Raw genomic sequence first — 20,374 nt, 5'->3', positions numbered from 1 at the left:
CCAATTTATCCCTACAGATTATTGCCTTGACAATAGGAGTGTCCTCAAACGAACAAGTACCTTTTATAGTGGCCTTCTCTAGAAAACTCCGCAGTTGTAGATATTTGAAAAAGTCAGCTTTATCGAGACCAAATTCCTCCTTTAAAGATGCGTACGACTTGATTTGATTATTTTCGGCTAAATCCCCAATATCCCGGATACCGACAGTGCGCCACCTACGTGCGACTGAATCCTGAAAAATAACAGGCAGTGTCCCTAATAAGCCAATCGGAGTGTAGCGGTTAAAGTCTACTATATTAAACAGAGAACGTACCTTTTTCCATACGTAAAACGCGGCTGATATAGTTTTAAACCGCGTTTTTTTGTAGTAACTGGGTTCAATAACCCTCACAAATAAGTATAGGGCTTCTGGGCCCAAGATTAGTTCATAAACAGAAGGAGAGGTGGCCGGGTCCCATGAAGCCCTCTCTCCAGAAATCATAACCCCCATATGCTGTAGTAATGATATATAATAATAGAGACGAAAGTTAGGGACTGACCACCCCCCACGACCATTTGGTAGATAAAGCCATCTCAGGGCCCTTCTCGCTCTTTTATAGCTCCACATAAACCGGGAGCACATCCTTTCTAAACTCATAAATATAGAGTTAGGGAACCATAGCGGGATAGCGCGGAACAGATATAGGGGTTTTGGAAAGATAAGCATTTTGATGACGTTACTTCTTCCATAGAGTGATAAATGCAGGTGATCAAGCTTTTCCAAAGTTTTGTTAGAAGCTATGATAATAGGGTCAATATTTAGAGCGGGGATATTTTCTACTTTTGAAGAGAGTTTGATACCCAAATATACTGCCTCTTCAGTAATTTTAATATCGGATGGATATCCCTTAGCCGAGTGTAAAATCTGTGTTTTTGCTAAATTCAATTTATAGCCAGAGAATGCTGCAAATTCCGTTGTCACAATCTCAATTCTTTTTATAGCACTGATCACATTACTTGTAATAACTGCTAGATCGTCGGCATAGGCTAAAACCTTAACTTCGTGCTGATAAGGTTTAACTGGGACGATTAGTGCATCCTGTTCAAGCTTAAATATTAGCGGCTCTATGTATAGGGCAAAAAGAAAAGGTGAACAAGGGCAGCCCTGTCTAGTCCCCCTGAGCACTCTAAACTCTTCGGATTCCTCCCCTGAGATACGGACTGTAGCTGCTGAATTCCAATACATAGCCTGAATAGCCCTCAAAAAATCAGGGGGGAACCCCTTCCATGCTAAAACCGACCATAAGAAATCCCAGGAGACCCTGTCAAAGGCCTTCTCTGCGTCCAGCAGGGCCACCCCCATCTGAGATTCCGTCGCCTGCGCCCAATCTAACAAGGATATAACACGCCTTATATGATCAGTAGTCCCCCGGCCGGCTATAAAACCATGCTGGCGCACTGAGACTAATGAGCTGATTACTCTGGCAATTCTACCAGCCAATAATTTGGAATAAATTTTGCTATCCGAGTTTATCAGAGAGATAGGTCGGTATGACCCCATCTGGAGCTCATCCTTCCCCTTCTTTTTAAACACAACAATCTTCGTTTTAGACCATGACTCCGGAGGACAGCCTACTGAGGCCTGAATGATGGTATTCAGCAGCTCTTCTCTGAGCTCCGTCCTAAACAAAATATAAAATTCCAGTGGGATTTTATCAGGGCCCATTGCTTTGCCACGCGGAAGTGAAAGAAGAGCCACCTCCACTTCTTCCCACAAAATTGGTTCTGACAAACCATCTTTCTGTTCTGCTGTTAATGATGAAGAGAGAATCCCAGCTAGATAATCATCTGCCTTTTTTGTTAGCTCACCAAAATATAAGCCCTCATAATATGCCTGAAAGGCCTTGCGCACCCCTTGAGGGGATTCCTGAATTATCCCCTGCGTATCTTTAATTTTAATAATATCATTTTTTGCCTCCTTTTGACGAAGCCGATTAGCAAGAACCCTACCAGTCTGCTCCCCATATTCATAGCATTCTCTTTTATGGAGCAAAAATTTAGCGGCAGCATCCTCTGCAAATTGCTGATAGACTTCAGATTTTTTAATAGCTAATTTGTTCAATACAGAGTTAAGATCGATTCCCTCCTTCACTTTTTGGTCCAACTCACGTTCTACAATACTCAGATCCAAAATATGCTTTTTCACAATTGCCTTCAATTTTTTACGCTTTTGGGCGGCGAAACTCAGGGTCTCCCCTCTAAGTCCCGCCTTAAACGCATCCCAGACCACTGCTACAGCAGCAGAATTCCTATTGATCTGAAAAAAACACATGATCCAATCCCTAATATGTTTACAATACTCCAAGTCTAGCAGCAATTTACGATCAAAAGTCCACGCAGAGTTGCGCTGAATTATAAAATCAAACCCAATCTCCAAAATTAAAGGATTGTGATCAGAAATTAACCTTGGGAGAGTGTAAATAGATGCCTTGTTCAACATAGAATGGGAAACAAGAAAATAATCAAGTCGTACCAGTTTTTTATGAGGAGCTGAGAAGAATGTGTGGCCTGACTGTCCAGAATTAAGCCTACACCAAACCTCACATAAACTATGATCCAAAATCAGTCTGCGCAAGCTTTTATAAGCTCTGGGTTTCCTGCCATAATAAGCCTGCCTGCCAGAGACATCAAAGTCCCCGTCAAGATGTAAATTCAAATCCCCGCATATTATAATTGGTTGAGGATAAGCAGACAATTCCAAATTAAGCTTATCGAAAAACTCGGATTCATCTAAATTAGGACCATATATATTACATATTGAAAAAATCTTATTGTTAAATGTTACTTCTAACATTGCCCACCGTCCCCACTTATCCTCTTTAAGTTTCCGAGATGTTGTTGCCCCTCTTTTACTTAAAATAGCCACACCCCTTGAGTTAATCGACTGACGTGAGCATGCAATCAGATCCATGCCCAATGTTTTTAACCAGCCCCTGTTTGCCCATGAGATATGTGTCTCTTGCAGACATAGAAGGTCCCAGGATTGCGCCTGAACTACCTTAGCCAACACTCTCCGCTTATTAGGATTATTCAGCCCACATATGTTGAGAGTACAGACTACCAATTTACTCATTTATAAAAATTGTACACAGAAAGATCCTCTGCTCCCTTCAAAAACTTCTCTGGGATCACCCCCTTTTACCAGACTACAAAAAAAAGAAAAACACAACAAAAAAGCAAGAATTTGACTATCCAGTCGGTAGAAACATAGTATAACACAAAATTTGTCCATAACAGCAAAAACAAGTCTCCTGCAGTGCCGATTTTTTAACCCCCATCCCCTTAACCCCCCTACCCAGCGCACCCAACTCTCACCCAAGTCCCCAAAAACCCCTCAAACCCACTCCTACCCCCACCCAATCCCACCCTACCTACCCCATAAGGCAGCGGGACCATAGCCCCTTTTGATGTAAAGCCGGGACCCCAACCCCCCAATCTCTATCTACAAAATGTCAGATATGCTGATATACTAATTATCCTGCTTAGCATTTCATTAAATCAAGCATAATATACATATAAGATTAGACATAACTCATAAATTCTATACTTCATAGTAATCGGTACCACTATTGTTATTTGCTATTTGCTATTTATACGTTTGCAAGAATTCTTTGGCAGAGACATCGTCAAAAAACATTTGTGACCGTCCCTTAGCAATTATCTTTAACTTGGCCGGATTCTGAAGGAAGACCTGTATTCCCTTCGCCTCTCTAGCTGTTCCCAATCAAAGGATATACTAGTAAAATGTTACAAGGCAGCTCCAGTGATAGCCTATGGGAGAGCTAGTCCTTGCAGTAGTGAAAAACAAATTGGCAACATCAGGACATGTAAAACACACCAGTACATGTTAACCCTTTCATGTACACTGCAGCCTGTCCATGGGGTACCTTGGGACTCCCTTGGGGGTGCCTTACATTTAGTAAAAGGAAAGGTTTGAGCCTGACAAGTGGGTGCACTTCCTATGGAGAGGAGGGGGAGAAGAGAGATGGGAAAAGGGATGTGTGTACCTACCAGGCGCTGGAATGAGGGTGCATACCAGCACTGGGATAGCTCCAATATGAAGCAAGGGCCCTCACACGCCCCGAGGGGTGTCATGCTTCATCATAGGGCAACTCCTTGTTCGGCCGGCGCTGCAATGCTCAATGGGCCTCGCGAGGGGGTTCTTTGCCAGACTTCTTTTCTGGTTGCCGTTGTGAAGCTAAGGGTGTTATGAGAGGGCCTTTGTGTAGTTAGTGTGATCTAAAAATAGCTACAAGAGTCTCCAAATGTAATTTTATTCACTGGGTTCTTGTGCAATTTAACTAGATACAGATCAAAATGTCACGGCCCCTGGAGTCTGGACTCGCAGAGTAGTCCAATTGTGTGGTAAGTGAAAGAGATAAAAAAGTGCCTACCTTATGGAAGTAGAGGCACCTCATTTGAGGGATTAATCTGCCCCAACCGGGACTAGCCAGGATGATCGCTGTCCTGTGACAGATGCGGGTAGGTCCCACGTGAATGGGACACTTCAGTGAAGTTCCTTCAATTGCTTTGAGTCCAGAATTCGGGGGACATGACATTTTGACCTGTACCTAGTTAAAGCCATCCTCTATGAGTAGTAGATGTAATTTAGGTCCTGATGAAATGCCTAGATCCTGTTGGAAAGTATAGGGCACGAAACATGTCGACCATCCACACACATTTACACATTTCTTTAGACCGAAGCGGGCATAATTCCCCCCTTCAGTCCACGACTCACTAGTAGATATTTTAACGCATAGCACAAGAACCCAGTGAATAAAATTACCTTTGGAGACTCTTGTAGCTATTTTTAGATCACACTCACTTCAACCCACTTCTTCTCACTACACAAAGTCTCTCTCATAACACCCTTAGCTTCACGACAGCAACCAGAAAAGAATTCCGGCACAGAGCCCCCTTGTGGTGGCCTGATGTGCATTGCAGCACCAAACCAATGAGGAGCCACCCTATGATGAAGCATGACACCCCTCTGGGTGTGTGAGGGCCCTTGCTCCTTATTGGAGATATTCCAGTGCTAGTATGCACCCTCATTCCAGTGCCTGGTAGATACAAACTTCCCTTTTCCCATCTCTCTTCTCCCCCTCCTCTCCATAGGAACAGCACACTCCTTTGTTTTGATTATAATGCACCCCTATCAATAAAAATGCGGTTTCCATTCCATCAGAGGCAAAAGGCAAAATATCAGGGGATAAACATGCAACAATGGCCAAGTCCAACACGTGGCATTCAGTGAAAGTTTTTGTTTGAGGCAGTCAAGGTTCATGCCATTGAGTCAGGTTTGCAGTATTGTTTGCTTGTTGTTCTTGGCAAGTAACAGAAGTTCTGTTTTGGTGGGGCTGAGCATCTGGTGGCGCTGTACAACCAGGTTTGCTTAAGCCTTGGCCTATCAGTGACTTTTAATGCTATTGTGAGCAGAGCCTTAATAGGCTTGATGTAGAGGTTGAAGATGCTTCAATAGGCAGAAGGCCTCACAGCTCGGAAACCGTGAGGAGGGATTGCACCCTTAAGGTCTTAACAAGGCTAGGAGTAGGTGTACCAGGCTGAGCAAGTGTAGCAATTAACCCACACATGTCCAAAATAAAAACTGCCTGTGTCATTTGTTTATGAATTATAATTTTTCCTCTTCACCACTTACCATATTTCAACATCAAATGGCACCTTACCTTACCAGAAGTATTTCCCTAACATAGGTCATCTTTTTTGTTGAGCTAATAGGGAACTGGAATACTTGGGGGTGCAATCAATAAATCTATGAGGACCTGGAATAGATATTTGATGCTATGGCCAAAATCTACTCAAACCTGCAACAAAACTTTCTTTAGCCACATATATAGACTCCTAGAGGTAACAGATATTACCAAAAGTATGAGACAGAATCGATAAAGATAATTCAAGGAAAACATTTATCTAATACCTCAAATTGGATAGTCAGATCAAGAATCAATTTCAATATTAGATTTAATGACATTTGCTAATATAAGTGAATACGCACTTCAGCATAGACCATTCATGGACAGCACAACTCAGCATAAAATAGAGCAGAGGGAGAAAATACAGATCCATTTAATTATACAAACCAAGCAAGGGAATTTGCTTCAGGTCTGTCTTCAGAGTCCTTCAGATCAAGATCGAGCTACAGCACCGCATGCCATAGCAGGAGTCAGTTAACCTCTCACCCGGAAGGTTATTTCTCGCACTCTGCCAGCCTGCCATGTACAAGATTAGGAGTCGCAGTTCGATTCAAGGTTCAGTTTGTTAGGGGCAAATCCACACGAAAGAGTGGAAGAGGTTCGTAAATTAATAAAGGAAATCAAAGTCAGACTGATAGTATTTCAGGTGGAAAAGATGAATGATAGCCAGCCCGCATCTCCTCACCAGATGGGGCAATTATACTCCAATAAGTTCCAGTTCACACCCTTAAAGTATCGAATTCATCAGTCCATGGGGTTTCATTGGTCTTTCACAATGGGCTTTTATGTGGTGATCAGTAAATTATACAAATCTCACGTTTCTCTTTAAAATCATTATATTCCAATTTGTTAATGTCTGGTGACATCCTCAGAAATGGGTGACACCTTTAGTCATCTGTTGTCAGTTCGTTCCCAGGCCCTTTTCCCTGAGTTTGCAACAATGTACGTTACAGTTCTATTGATCTCACTACTTGTGTGAAGAGAGTCCATTAGCCTGAACAGAAGTGAATCTTTACGGGAAGTTCTTATAGTTTGAGGTGACTTGTCTCACATGATTTTACATTAGCGAGAAGAAATAAAAAGCTTTGAGGCCTTCACAGAAAACTGCTAAAATAACGGTTGTGTTAATATTTATTGAAGAACTCATTTTCACAAATGCATTTAATTTTCTCATTAATTCGCTTATAATTTCTATTTATTATATATGTGTCAATTTTAGGTACTACTAAAACTTTCTTTAGAGTCGAATTAGTTCAATACCAGGTATTAAAATTCTTAACTTAACACTTTTCATCACACACATAACATTTTCTCATGCATTACAAATCTGCATTTTTTCTAAGCCAGTTTTCTCTTTTTTATTTTGCAAAATAAAAGCATTTTTTACGTTATCCATTAATACCAAGGCACATTTATGAGTTTATTCTCGTAAACAATCGGTATCTTTTTTCACTTTTCATTTCTTACAACACGCTCGTGCGTCAGCATTAAATTCTCGATTTTCTCACTCAGTTTAAATGTTCATAACATCATTATCAAAAAACTCTGCACACTTTTACGATGCAGTATGTGAACTTATATTTCGTCTACATAGGTGAACATGTCGTATTCCAGTAAAAAGTGCCATAATCATTTCTTCCAGATGAGAATCGATAAAGGTAGATGCCAACTAACATCCACGCTCCATCAAGGGATTGCACCCATTAGCTCAACACAAGGGTAGGAGTAGGTGTACCAGGCTGAACAATTGTACAAATGTCCAAATAAAAACTGCCTGTGTCATTTGTTTATGAATTAGAACCAAGATTGCAAGTAGGCACTTGATATTCCCTGTCACCACAATGTCTTCTCTTCATCTTTGACATCAATACAGAAAACCTTTAGATTCCTCACTTTTCTCAAATGGTAAAATATATTCTTACATTGCTTTAGTATTTAAATACTCATGCCGTTTATTAAATTGGATAATGGGATTTAACTAATGTAGATATGGTTAGCAGCACATGTACAAGCAAATACTTCAAGTGATATAGATGAACCTAATCAAAACCTAAAATGTTTAGTGCTGGCTTTTAGATATTTAATTTTGTGTACATTGGAATGACTTCTGCACATTGTGTTTTATTGATTTACTTTTTTGCACTGCTTATTAATAAATGTACAATTTACAATAATAAGAACAATCACCTCAGCTATTGTACATCCTTTATCTACTGGAAATGTCACAACAAAGTTAGCAGATCTTGGATGCTACGCCGGACGAGTCTCAATATAAGATCTATTATCCACATGTATGGTGAGTGCTAAAATAAACATATGCACACTTGACGAATAGACAACAAAATCAGCTGACATGAATCATTCAACCATGGAAAAACTTTCTATGGCATTAGGAATGTGCGGGTAATAGCATCGAAAAGCACATATGTCCTTTCTTGCAAGAGAAAATTATTCAGGGTTACGTTTCCATAAGGTATCGAACACAATGCAACCTGTTCCTCTTGTACTTGTTATGGCAATTTTTACTGGGAATAAACTATTATTCACTTCAACCTTTACAACACAAATACAAGCATACAACTCCCAGTCCCTGTTATCTCTATGCCCATTATTCGTGGAAGAACTCATTTGTTTAGTTAATTTAAAAGTTAAATCTCTGCTTAGAACAAACCATTTCCAAAGGAGGGACTCCGTCCTGAGTAAAGTAATGTCTTTATTCACAGAAGGAAAGATCAATACAGTAGATGGTAAATAATAGAATATTCCTGATTATCACCATCCTGTACTTTTAACATGACAGCCAAAATTGGGCAAAATGAAGCATCTTTCTCACAACTAAAGCTTTTAACATTTTCAAAGTTCCTCCTTAAGTCAGAATTGATCCACACACTGCAGGGCATCTCCTGACTCAAGAAACAAATAACATTGGTAGAATCATTGGTCTAGAATCAACGTAGTCATTTATCACATTATGTAGTAAGGTACAACCATAAAGTACAACAAATAAAAGCATCTCTGAGAGTTCTCTTCATCTGAGAGAGACTCGTTGATACTTCCTAGCAGCACAGGTCCTTAGAATGAGAAAGCTCCACCAACAACTGTAGGCATAGACTTGATAAATGACATTGACTCATTTGGTTATCAATTTGCAACATTAATATATTTAATCCAGCTAAGGTAATTGGATAAGCAAATCAGGAAAGCTCAACTTTAATATCTTCATGGAACCTCCTTCTAAAGTGTCTACAGATAGCTTAATGTTAAGAATCTTATCTTGCTAGGCGTCACATGATTTTATGGAAGGATGAAGAGGAAAATTGAAAATAAAAGTATGATACATGACAGGTTTGGTGTGAATGTTGTCTGTTTAATATGAATTTTAATCTTTGCAATATTGATCTATGAGACAATGTTGTTGATATATAAAATGAGGATATTTATGTTTAGGTATGTTATCCACCCTCCATACTCATGTCAAATCATTCCGACATGAACCACAGCAGTCTATCAGAACATCAGTACGACCGAAGAGGACAATGACAGAGTGCACAAATTATAGGGGCTCATGACACAATGATGTGGGCACCAAAATTGATCTGTTCATTCTACTCCCATCACTTTCAAAGGCTCTTATTTAGATCCTGGCAAAATATTTTGTTTCAGCAGCTCCTCTCTTTCGAATCATTTGTCCAGAAAGTGACAAGAAGCAATATTTTATTTAGGTACTTGGCACATGCGGCCAACATGGAGGCACCTCAAAGTAGATGTTCTTCCACCAGGTGCTTTTCCCTCGCTTACAGGCAAAAGTGTATGGCATTTGGATAGAGTGGAGGGTGGTGCATCTTTTCCTTCCCATGACTACCTGCAACAGTATACTTGGTTCATAGATCCCCATGTCTGAAAAAAACCTGAGGATTTCCTTGTGTCCTGCTGCAGAGTTGTGACAAGATAGGTTAGATTTTCTAAGAAGCGTAGCTCTGTGGTAGGGATGGAATTATTACCTCATACACACCACTATAAAATTAGAGTCCAGTGTACATATCTTCCCTCAATTTATCTATTCAACCAGACATACCGCTTCCTGTATTTTCTTGTCCTAAAAGACGGTGTAAGTGATCCTTGTACCGTTAGGGGTCACATAGAATACCTGGCATACCAGAGAGGTGACCACACTTTGGCAGCACCTAGAGGGCACACTAGAAACATATGTATAGATTGTATGACTCAAGTACCGTAGCAGGGTATTTGGAAAGTGAGGTATCAAGTCTCCAAACTACTCTCCTTTCATGTGAGTAGTTGTTCACCAACTTGTAGTTAGTAGTATGTAATTACAGAAAGGGGAGAAGAAGCAATCTTTGATTAATACGAAATTGTGGGTCTTAACTGTGAAAATATACTCTATTGACAAAAAATGGGTGTATGGTTACATTGAAATGTGTCTTTTTACACTGGATGCTCTGAATCATTGATAAGAGCTAATGCTGTGAGCAGGGGACTTACAGGCAGTACCACTCATGATGGTAATGGTATTTCAATGAATTGTCAAGTGTATAAAAATGTTGTACAAAGTGAAGAAAGTTAATATTTTACATTGACACATGTATATGCAGCTAATGTGCATGAAAAATGTACTTGAATAAAGTAATCCCATAGCAACATAATCAGGGATTTTCTCTTGGCCTTAGGTTCCTTGAATCAACACTTTATAATGGATATTCATTGGAAGATACAATCGTATTTAATTCATTTACTGAATATATAAATCAAGAACTTGTCTACAATTAAGGTTGTGTATGTTTGCTAATCCATAATGTTGGGCCTGGCCGTTTTTGCACGGTTATCTCCAAGCTTTTTGCCTTCCTTCTGTATTTTTCTGTATCTCGTTTATGCTGGTTTTAGGACTGCGGGCACTTTACTGCTGCTGACCAGTGCTAAAGTGAAAGTGTTCCCTGTGTAAATTGTCTTGGTGATTTGTTTATCCATGATTGCATATTTGATTTTCTAGTAAGTGCCTAGTAAAGTGCAGCAGGTGTGCCCAGGGCCTGTAAAACAAATGTTACTGGTGGGCTTACAGCACAGATTGTGCCACCCACAAGAGTAGCCCTGCAACCATGTCTCAGACCTGCCACTGCATAGCCTGTGTGCAGTTTTGAACTGCAATTTTTTGAGTTGGCAAGTGCACCCACTTGCTAGACCCAAATCTTCCCATTTACTGCATGTAACTCACTCCTAAGGTAGGCCCTGGCTGTCCCATGGACAGGTTGCAGTGTATTTAAAAGGTAGGATATGTCCTAATAGTGAAATACTGCAAATTTCTTGTTTTTCACTATTACAAGGACCTTCTCTCTCATAGGGTAATATAGGGAATGCCTTGAAACATCCTTTATGTGTAATTTCCCATTGGGAGCAGAATAGCGATTTGGAGTTTGGGGTCTCTGAACTCACAATTTAAGACTGCATCTTTTGGCGAAGTTGGTTTTTAAATTTGCGTGTTTGAAATTACACTTTTTTAAAGTGGGCCTTTCATTGCTTAACCATTCTGTGCCTCTGCCTGTCTTTAGAATCCACGTATGGGTTTGGATGACAGTGGCCTCTTGTGCATTCACTCTAGACAGTCACACAAAAGGAGCTGAGGTATGCCGTACGCATCACCTCCCTTGGCAGTAAGGAACCGATGCATCGCTTTGTTTTGACAGTGCCCAAACTCCCCGGAATCTGTTTTTGTCTTTAAATTATTTAACGCATCCTAGGTACTTTGTGTTAAAAGTGATGCATCCATAGATTTTTATGGACTACATTTGTTTAACCATTGAAAAGTGATACCTTTACTTGTGTATGTGAAATTTTCGTTGTTTTGGTCTTGTTTTATTCTGATAAATATTGGCTATTTTTCTAAACTGGTGAGGACAAATTTGTAGTGTTTTCACAGTGTTACTGTGTGTGTATGCTTTACACATTGCCTCTGAGATAAGCCTGACTGCTCGTGCCAAGCTACCAAAGGAGTAGGAGTTATATCTTAGCTGTGTGACTCCCTTACCCTGACTAGAGTGAGGGACCCTACTTGGACAGGGTGCAAATTACTCCCAACTAGAGACCCCATTTTTAACACAGAAATTAGAGAAATACATGTGAAAATATACCATCTGATGAAAGGGTGTGCCTGTGTGATGGGACCCAATTGGGTACGTAAAGGAATGTGACATCCATGATCCGCTCTTCAGGGAAGCTAGAGAACATTTTCTATTAAACATTTAGAGTTTTGAATCTGATAAATCTTTTACTTGTCAGGCACCTCTTTACAATTGGCTTTTAGAAGTTGTCATTTTTTAATTTGTGCTTCTTTTTATGCAGAAATATATGTGTTGTAATGGTAGGTTAGCTGTAGAATAAAGGTTTTTTTAACTGTAACTGTAAAACTATGACCTTTGTGAGACTAAAATATAAACTTGGGTGTTCCACAACTCCCCAATTACAGATGTTTGTTTAGCTGCCACTACAAAAATCTTCCCATTTTAAGACAAACTAATTGTTTTAAAACATGATCAAATATAACACTGCACATTCTAGATTGAAGATGGGGCATCAATAGCCAAACGATTTTTTTCTGGGGCTCTTCATAAAAACTATCAAAAATAAACAAAGTGAAAATTGGTTTGGACTGAGGATTTGTTGTATGGGCAAAACATTGAAGTCTGAGAAATCAGGACCATACAAGCTCAAAACCAAGAATGTGCTTTATCAGACAACCTGAGCCTGCTGAGGAAGTCTCTCTCACAGATATCCACGAACCGACAACAGGTACAACTCAGGACCTACCAGTGTTTTTATGAATATATTCTTTTACAGTTTTTTTTTTCAAATCATGGGATTCATGGAACACAGGTTCTACATTAAAAAAGGTACTTAGGCAATTGAGTCCTGTAAGGTGACTGTGTACAGGAATGTAAACAAGACAGGGCATCTCAAAGTGTGACATATCTAGATATCATCCAAGGATAGCTATTCAATAGCCTCTAACTGCAAACTACACATTAGTAGATATGTGTGTATGTACGCATGTGGAGCATTTTCTCCCTAAGAGTTTAACAGAAAAATCTTTCAAATAGATAGGCCTGTAAAAAACTGGACCTGACCTGTCCCCTGTTTTGATCATTGAAATCAGGGCACACAATTTTGTGAAGGAATTGAAGACTTTTGGTCAATACGGACCCCCATATATTTCTATTACCCTTAATGGGAATCTCTTGGACCCCATCTGAGCCAGGCCGTTTGCAGGCTGGGTTGAGAGTGATGGCCACTTGCACATCAACAAGGGTACATTCACCATGATTCTCAATCATTTTACGCAGAGCCTGTCAACCACCTCACAGGTTAAAAATCTATGGATCAATTTTTTATGCAGACATGGCGCTTAACATTCAGATGCCAATATATTTAGCACCTGCTTTCACCAACTTGCTAAACTTAGATTAATCTTGCCTCTGCTCCCCTCTGCACAGCACGAACATCAGGACAGATTACTGTAATACTTTTTTGCAGGTCGCCCAGAAACCAAGATTAACCAATTCAAAGGACCCAAAATTCCAGCATTAGACTTATAAAGGACCTTCCAAGAAACATCACATCACGTTATCTAAAAGCTCACTCTACTGGCTGCCAGTTATAAAAACAAATTGAATTTTAACTTGCATGTTGGATGATTAAATGCTGCCATTGAGTAACTCTAAACAAATTGCTCCTGACACGTTTCCCAGCATAATCTTTCCTGTACATTGTGCAATCAAGCCCTAAACCTCTTTTCGATCCCTCGGGCTAAACTCAAATCTAAAGGGGAAGAAGTTTTTTCACTGTAGAACTCCCTTCCTAAACATCTCAAGCGATCTACCAGCTCTTCTCTCTTCCATAAAGCTCTAAAGTCACATATTTAAGGATGACTTGATGATAAGCACTAAAGAGACCGCATAGGGGATATTGAGAATCACAAAAGTGTAATAATAAATACATATGTGCATATCGCTAATGGTACTTGGAATTCTCACATAGGGTTCAGTGGTAGAGCCTCCTCATGTAAGTTCTCAAAATGCTTCATAAAGTGGACTTGAGGATGTTGCATCAAGGACATGCTACAATACTATATAAAGTAACTAATTTCTAAAATATCTGCCTGAGTCACTCAAGATGTTCATTGATTTCAGCATCTCCCATGTCTGCTGTTGCAAAGTCAATTTGCAATCTTTACAAGATGTTTTGTAAGATGTTGGTGCAATGGCAACACCCTCAGCATTATGTTTCGATTTTTTAGCTCCTTTTAGATAATGTTCTCATATAACTTCTAAACTTTGTCAAATCAGCACTCCTTCAGTACTTTATTTCTGGTAATAGATGGAGCAGTCATGGTTTGCTGTACTATACCAGTAATACACAAATAAATTGTTACTATGTGCAGCTGTTTCAACAAGGTCATTTTCACAACATGAGCAATTTAGTTCCAGAATCTAAATACTTTTTTAAATGTATTTTCCTGTTACTGGACAAGGACTCTTCCTGGCCTATGCCTCCAAAAAGTATTGGTCTGTAATGGAAAAGAGATCGCCATAGGGCAAGGAACAGTTATTCTATCGAAGGTTTAACGATACGCAAATCCACAGTTCAGACTGACCGCGTTCAATGGCAGGTCAGTTACAGGACCCAGAAAGATCCTGTTGCATTTGAAGCACAGGCCTTGGCTATATGTTATACCACTTTACAAAGGACTTACCAGTACAACAAATATGCCAATCAGGTATACACCAATGTAATCATGTTTTGGGGAGAAGCACATGCACTTTAGCTTTGGACAGCAGTGGTAAAGTGCACAGAGTCCTAAGGCTAACAAAAAGAATCAGTAAAAATGGGAGGTAAAAGACAAAAGGTTTGGGGAAACACCACCCTAAGGACAACAGGTCTTACAGGAACTATCTGGTTGGAACACATGAAGGGAAGTGTCACCCAGCCTAGCCTGTGATCAATCAGAGACAGGCAGCAGTCACAAAAGAGCTAAGAGCAATAAAATATTAAACTTTGAAGTAGCATTTTCAGAAAGGTAACTACAAAAACACTTTCACCATTAAAGAGAATTTGTCATTACTGTAGCATCATCCCTAGCCTGGGAGCATGCAAAGGACCATACCACACTTGGAGCTCTGGTTTGCACATCTTTATTCCACTGCATACATCAATTAACCAAGCGTACTGCATCAAGAACTTAATTGACCACGCCCTGACACACCCATATACCTCACAATCAATTACATTATGCTTGCAATGAGTTAGCTGAGGACCACTAGAGTCCTTGTGCACATATGCACACAACAAAACATCTCCTCCTTTGTTACATAAGAAGTTCAGATAACATATATACATTAGATCTCCTTATGGAGCTGTCTAGGTGCTCACACCAGTCTTCCACATCGAGCTGTATGAGATAGAGAAGGGGGGCCCTCATCTGGCATCTCTGATGCTGAACCAAATGCTTGACTTGGGCATGCAGGTGGAATTGCCTCACTGATTGAGGTAGATGCTTGTAGTGCAATGAGTCTCTGGTTATGGCCTATCCAGGTCACTGAGCGGTCAACATTTGTCCTCTACTGGCCACAACTTTCAGAGGGTCAGCGTCAAATGGAGCATCACTTTTAAGGGTTCATTTTTGCTTGACAAGGACCCGGTCTCCTTTTTTTAAAACTATGTACCAAGCGCTTTAGCGCTTTTTAGCATAAGCCTTCATCTTGATCTTGTTGGAAGTCTCAGTAACACGAACCTCATCCGGTTCGATTGATCAGATAGTGATACATTGTGGAAGCTTTGTTCCAAGGGATCTCCCGAACAACAAGGTGGCAGGAAGTTTCCGATTGTAGAATGGGGAGTGGATCGGTAAGCACGAGGGCTGAACACAGTGCCGATTTGAGATCAATTCCTTCGAGCGCAGTTCGCTGAATTGCTCTCTTGAAGGTGCCTATAAATTGTTTGAGAACGACATTTGCCTGGGGTCAAAGAGGCATACTTTTCTGATGCTTAGTGTTCAAATGACCAAGAAAGTCCTTAAACTCTCTGCTATTGAAGGGTGGGCCATTGTCAGATTTAAGAACGGAAGAAACACCACACACTGCAAAACTTTTATCCTGCCTCTCACCAGCTCTGTCAAAGGTGGATGACGATATATCTTGCACTAGGGGAAAATGTGAGTACTCACCTATAACTACCATGAGATGATGTCCATTACTGAGGGGCCCAAAGAAGTCAGGCTCAAGTCTCTTTCATGCCTGTTTAGGATGGTCAGTCATATTTAGTGGATTCTGGGTCATTTTGGGTGAAAGGCAGATCCCTGAGGGTAGTCTTGGTGGCAGCAATACCACGGTGCCCTTCGTGTGCTAGTTCAATTGCTTGTTGCCTCAAGCTCTCAGTTATGACTATTCTCTACCCTCTCAATACGATACCATCTGGCGTGAAGGAAAGTTCTTTGCAAACATTCTTAAACTTTTGATATTCAACATCATCTATGAGGGTTGAAGTGTGCTTTCGCCATGACTGCATTGCAATAATGTCTTCGAGAGTGAGCATGTTTTGATCAGCATTGGTAGCAGGGGTGATTTGTTCAATAGATAAAGCTGTAGGTGTGCTAGACTTTAGTATGAAGTTAACATAAGCTTCTGCTGCTTTAGATGTTGTGCTGTGACATTATAATGGCACTCATGTAAAGTAGTCTGTGGGGTTTTGATCCTTCCCTGGCTTATGCACAATGGTATAGTCGTTCTCCTGCAGTCGCAACCTCCACCTCTCAATGCGAGGGGACACCTTGGCCATCCGATCCCCAAAAATAATGTGCAGATCGACAAGCTGCTGATATGAAGGGCTAAGTAGCTCAGAGTGACTCAGCGTTTAGAGTGAAAAGTGCGCAAAAACACGTGAGAGAGGCCCATAAGGAGATGTCTCAGAAGTAAAAGAAGTTGTGTTTCCGCTGTGGATTCTCCTTTCCATATGAAAGCAAATTTCCCGCCATCGGACAGAAGTACAAAGGCTGCAGGAAAGAAAACCATTTCATAATGGTGTGTCAAGCGGAAAAAAAACTACGTGTGTCACTACAAGAAGAGAAAATGAATGCCAGAAAGCTTTAGAAACACTCTAGCCACTTCTACAAGGCCACGTGGCAACATCAACTGAGGTAAATGGAAACCAAACGTCAAAGTCATCATCCAAATATTCTTCAACGTCTTCACTGAGGGACAATGATGAAGATGAATGTGTGTTGATGATGTTGGTCATCTAACGATGTGCACATATAGGATTGGCCGCCTGCAGACAGAAACACAAATTTTAAAGGAATCGGCATGTGAAGGAACCATATTCATTTGGAGATTATCCTAAGATTATGCTCAAGGTAAATTGGGGCCCCTCAGCATTTATTATAGACAGTGGTGCATCAATGAGCATCATGCCGGCCGATAAATACAACAAACTGTCCCTGGCACCATGTCTGACATCATCAAAAACCAAGGTGTACACATGGACAACTTTTATGCCACGGTGGAGTCAAGGATCATTTGTTGCGACCGTGCAGCATCAGAAAATGACAGTACAAGTGCCAATTCATATCCTACAAGTTACTCCGTCAAGTACATGTTTACTCAGTTTCAGAACTGCTGCTGAAATTGGAATGATCTCTATTAACTACAACCTAAATGCACACTCTGAGATAGTGAGTCCATTCCCCTTATTGTTTCATGGGTTCGGGACACAGTCGAATTTCTTTCTACCAACAGGAGGCCCTTGAGAAGGAACTCTAAGCACTGCTAAAGCATGACATCATCGAAGGCTTGACTGTTTCCTTGCCATGGGTCTCACCCATTGTGTTGGTGCCAAAAAAAAGGACAGTGAAATTTCAGTGCGCATCTGTTTTGATAAGCGCCAAGCTAACAAAGCAATTGAGGGAGAGAGACATCTAGGTCCACACCTCGCAGACATGATCGCACGACTGAATGGCACCAAAGTCTTTTCCCGCCTTGATTTGAACAAAGGTTAACATCAACTTGAGCTGAGAAAAAAATTGTAGGTCCATTGCTACTTTTTAAATTCCTATTGGTTTGTTCAGATATAAAGGTTTTGGTGTGTCCTCAGCTGCAGAAATCATTCAGGTTGCCATCCGTCAAGTGATTCAAACTGTCACCCATGCTTGTAACTACATAATGATATCCTGGTGTTTGGGGCTACACAAAATAAGCATGAAAAAACACTCACCCAAGGCAGGCCTGAGACATGTTTAAAGTGCTACTTGTGTGGGTGGCACAGTCAGTGCCGCAGGCCCACTAGTAGCATTTCATTTATAGGAACGGGGCCCATGTACTGCACTGTACTAGGAATTTACAGGTAAATTAAATGTGCCAATTGTGGACAAATCAAAATAACATGCTCTAGTGGAGGGGCACATGCACAATACCATTAATTGACAGTGGTAAAGTGCGCATAGTCCTAAGGCCAACAAAATAAGCAGTAAAAAGAGGAGGTAAGCAGGCAAACAGTCTGGGGAAGACCATGTTAAGGAAACCCGGTCTAACAATGTGTAAACCTGGGAATGGTACACCTTTACAGGGAAGGCCTAGCAAGGAGAAATGTGTTTATTTCTCCTCATTCTTTACACTTTCTACATGTGCAGCATTCTGCAGCACACATAGAAAGAGGTGAAATCCTCAAAGGATTGTTTTGGGCGAAAGATGTCCCTACCTGCACAAAAACAATCCTGACTTTAACAAAGGTACCTTGCACCATGGTACAAGGGTGCCTGCATTGACGCTTGGCAGCCTCAAGTGTGCCACTTGAAAGGGAGAGGGGGAAAGCGCCATATCTTAGTAGATGTGGTGTATTTCAGCCCTCTCTATTTGACACAGTTCAGGAAGTTGTCTTGCTGCACTATGTTGGGCTGAATATTAGTAAATCTGCTCCTAAGAAACAGGGAATGGGGCAAGTAAAAGTACAGAAACACCTATCAGCAAATACAGGACTAGAATCTTGAAATAGGGAATCATGACAGCATACAGAAAGAGCAATTAAACCAACCTAACTAACTGGAAAACAAGAAAGACACATAAAACTAGGAAAGGTAATATCAGGAGTAAGGATTGTTAGTATACAGACAGAACAAGGAACTCTGTAATACAGGGAAAGAATCTGCAATACAAACAAGAACAGGACTGCAAGTATGCGCACAGTACAAGAACTTGAAATTAACCCTGGGCATAATTCGGGTAGTTGCGCTACGCGTAGCTACGCGAAGTGCACTTCGCACTACGCGAGATACGCGTAGCACAATGCGAACTGCGTAGTGCGCTGTTCGCGATGATTGCACAGTGCCGGATGCTTGTCCGAACTGTGCAATCATTGAAAACGGCATCTTGGACAGAGCGAGCTGTCGTTTTCTGCTGCTCGAGCAGATTTTTATTCAAGAGGCAGCTTTCTTAAAGCGGACTGGTAGTTTCTCATCGCGAGCGGTCGCGAGCATACGCGACCAGTCGCAATGAGAAACCTGACCTCCCCGCGTTGAGAATCGCGAATGAGAAAAAAGTCTCGCCGGGATGTCATTTTGCTCGCTTGCGGTCGGCAACTTGACGTTGAGGACGGCGAGCGAGCAAAAATTGCTTCGCTATGCGATTTTGCACTGTGCTACGTGCAATTTGCGTCGCTCGAAGTAGCACAAACTACGCAAACTTTGCGAGCGTAGTGTAGTTGTCCGCCCAGGGTTACTTGAAATAGACAGACAGAACAAGGAGCGGTGACTACAGTATGAAAGAAAAGCGATAGAGGAGTTATGGCATCAAAGAGCAAGGAACAAGAACAGAAACACCTTAGCAATGAGACAGGTGCTGGAAACGCAAGTAACAATGAATGTGAAAATTCACAGGGGAACTAGAAATAGGCTTTCAGCACAGCAGCAAATCAAACCAGATTAATGTAGCTTCTCAGTATTGACACGGTGGTAAAAACCGAGCATTGAGCTTACAGGGAATATGTAGTTTGCTACTTAAGGGAAAAGCACAGGTGTTGGGAGAGAAAACAGCATGAGTAATTAGCCTGGTGCTGGGAATGAGAGCTCCACCAACTGAGGGAAAGTATCACCGTGTCTTGGAGAGGGAAATATTGAAGCAGCCAAATAGTATAAGATGGGAAGTATGAAAACTAAAAACAGAATACAGTTTCGAGGAAAAAGAGAGGAAAGGGAGATAAATGTGCTTGTAAGGCTAAAAAAATCTGTAGGTACCAGGAAACACGAGGGCAATCTGGTCTCTTCCTCCATAATGATATAGAAAATTTGCAGCCAGAAATTAACTACAGAGATCATAATGTGCCAGTATGATAGTGGGATAACCAGGGCTATAGAAAAGTGGAGCAAGGCTTGAAGTGTATTGAGTGCACTTTTGCAAAATTGTGTGAAGTCTTGGTGGGCATGTGCCATAATCTTAACTCTTTCTGTAGTCTAATCCACCATTTCCTAGGCTATGCTGTTGCACAGTCTAAAGTACATCCTGGGTCACTATAGAATTTTGATCACTTTCAGGTCTAAAGAATGTAACTGAGATGAAGACGCAATTGATAATACT

Source organism: Triturus cristatus, chromosome 5_2 (assembly GCF_964204655.1).
Source record: "Triturus cristatus chromosome 5_2, aTriCri1.1, whole genome shotgun sequence".
Classification (NCBI taxonomy): Eukaryota; Metazoa; Chordata; class Amphibia; order Caudata; family Salamandridae; genus Triturus; species Triturus cristatus.
Note: the sequence above shows the minus strand (reverse complement) of the source record.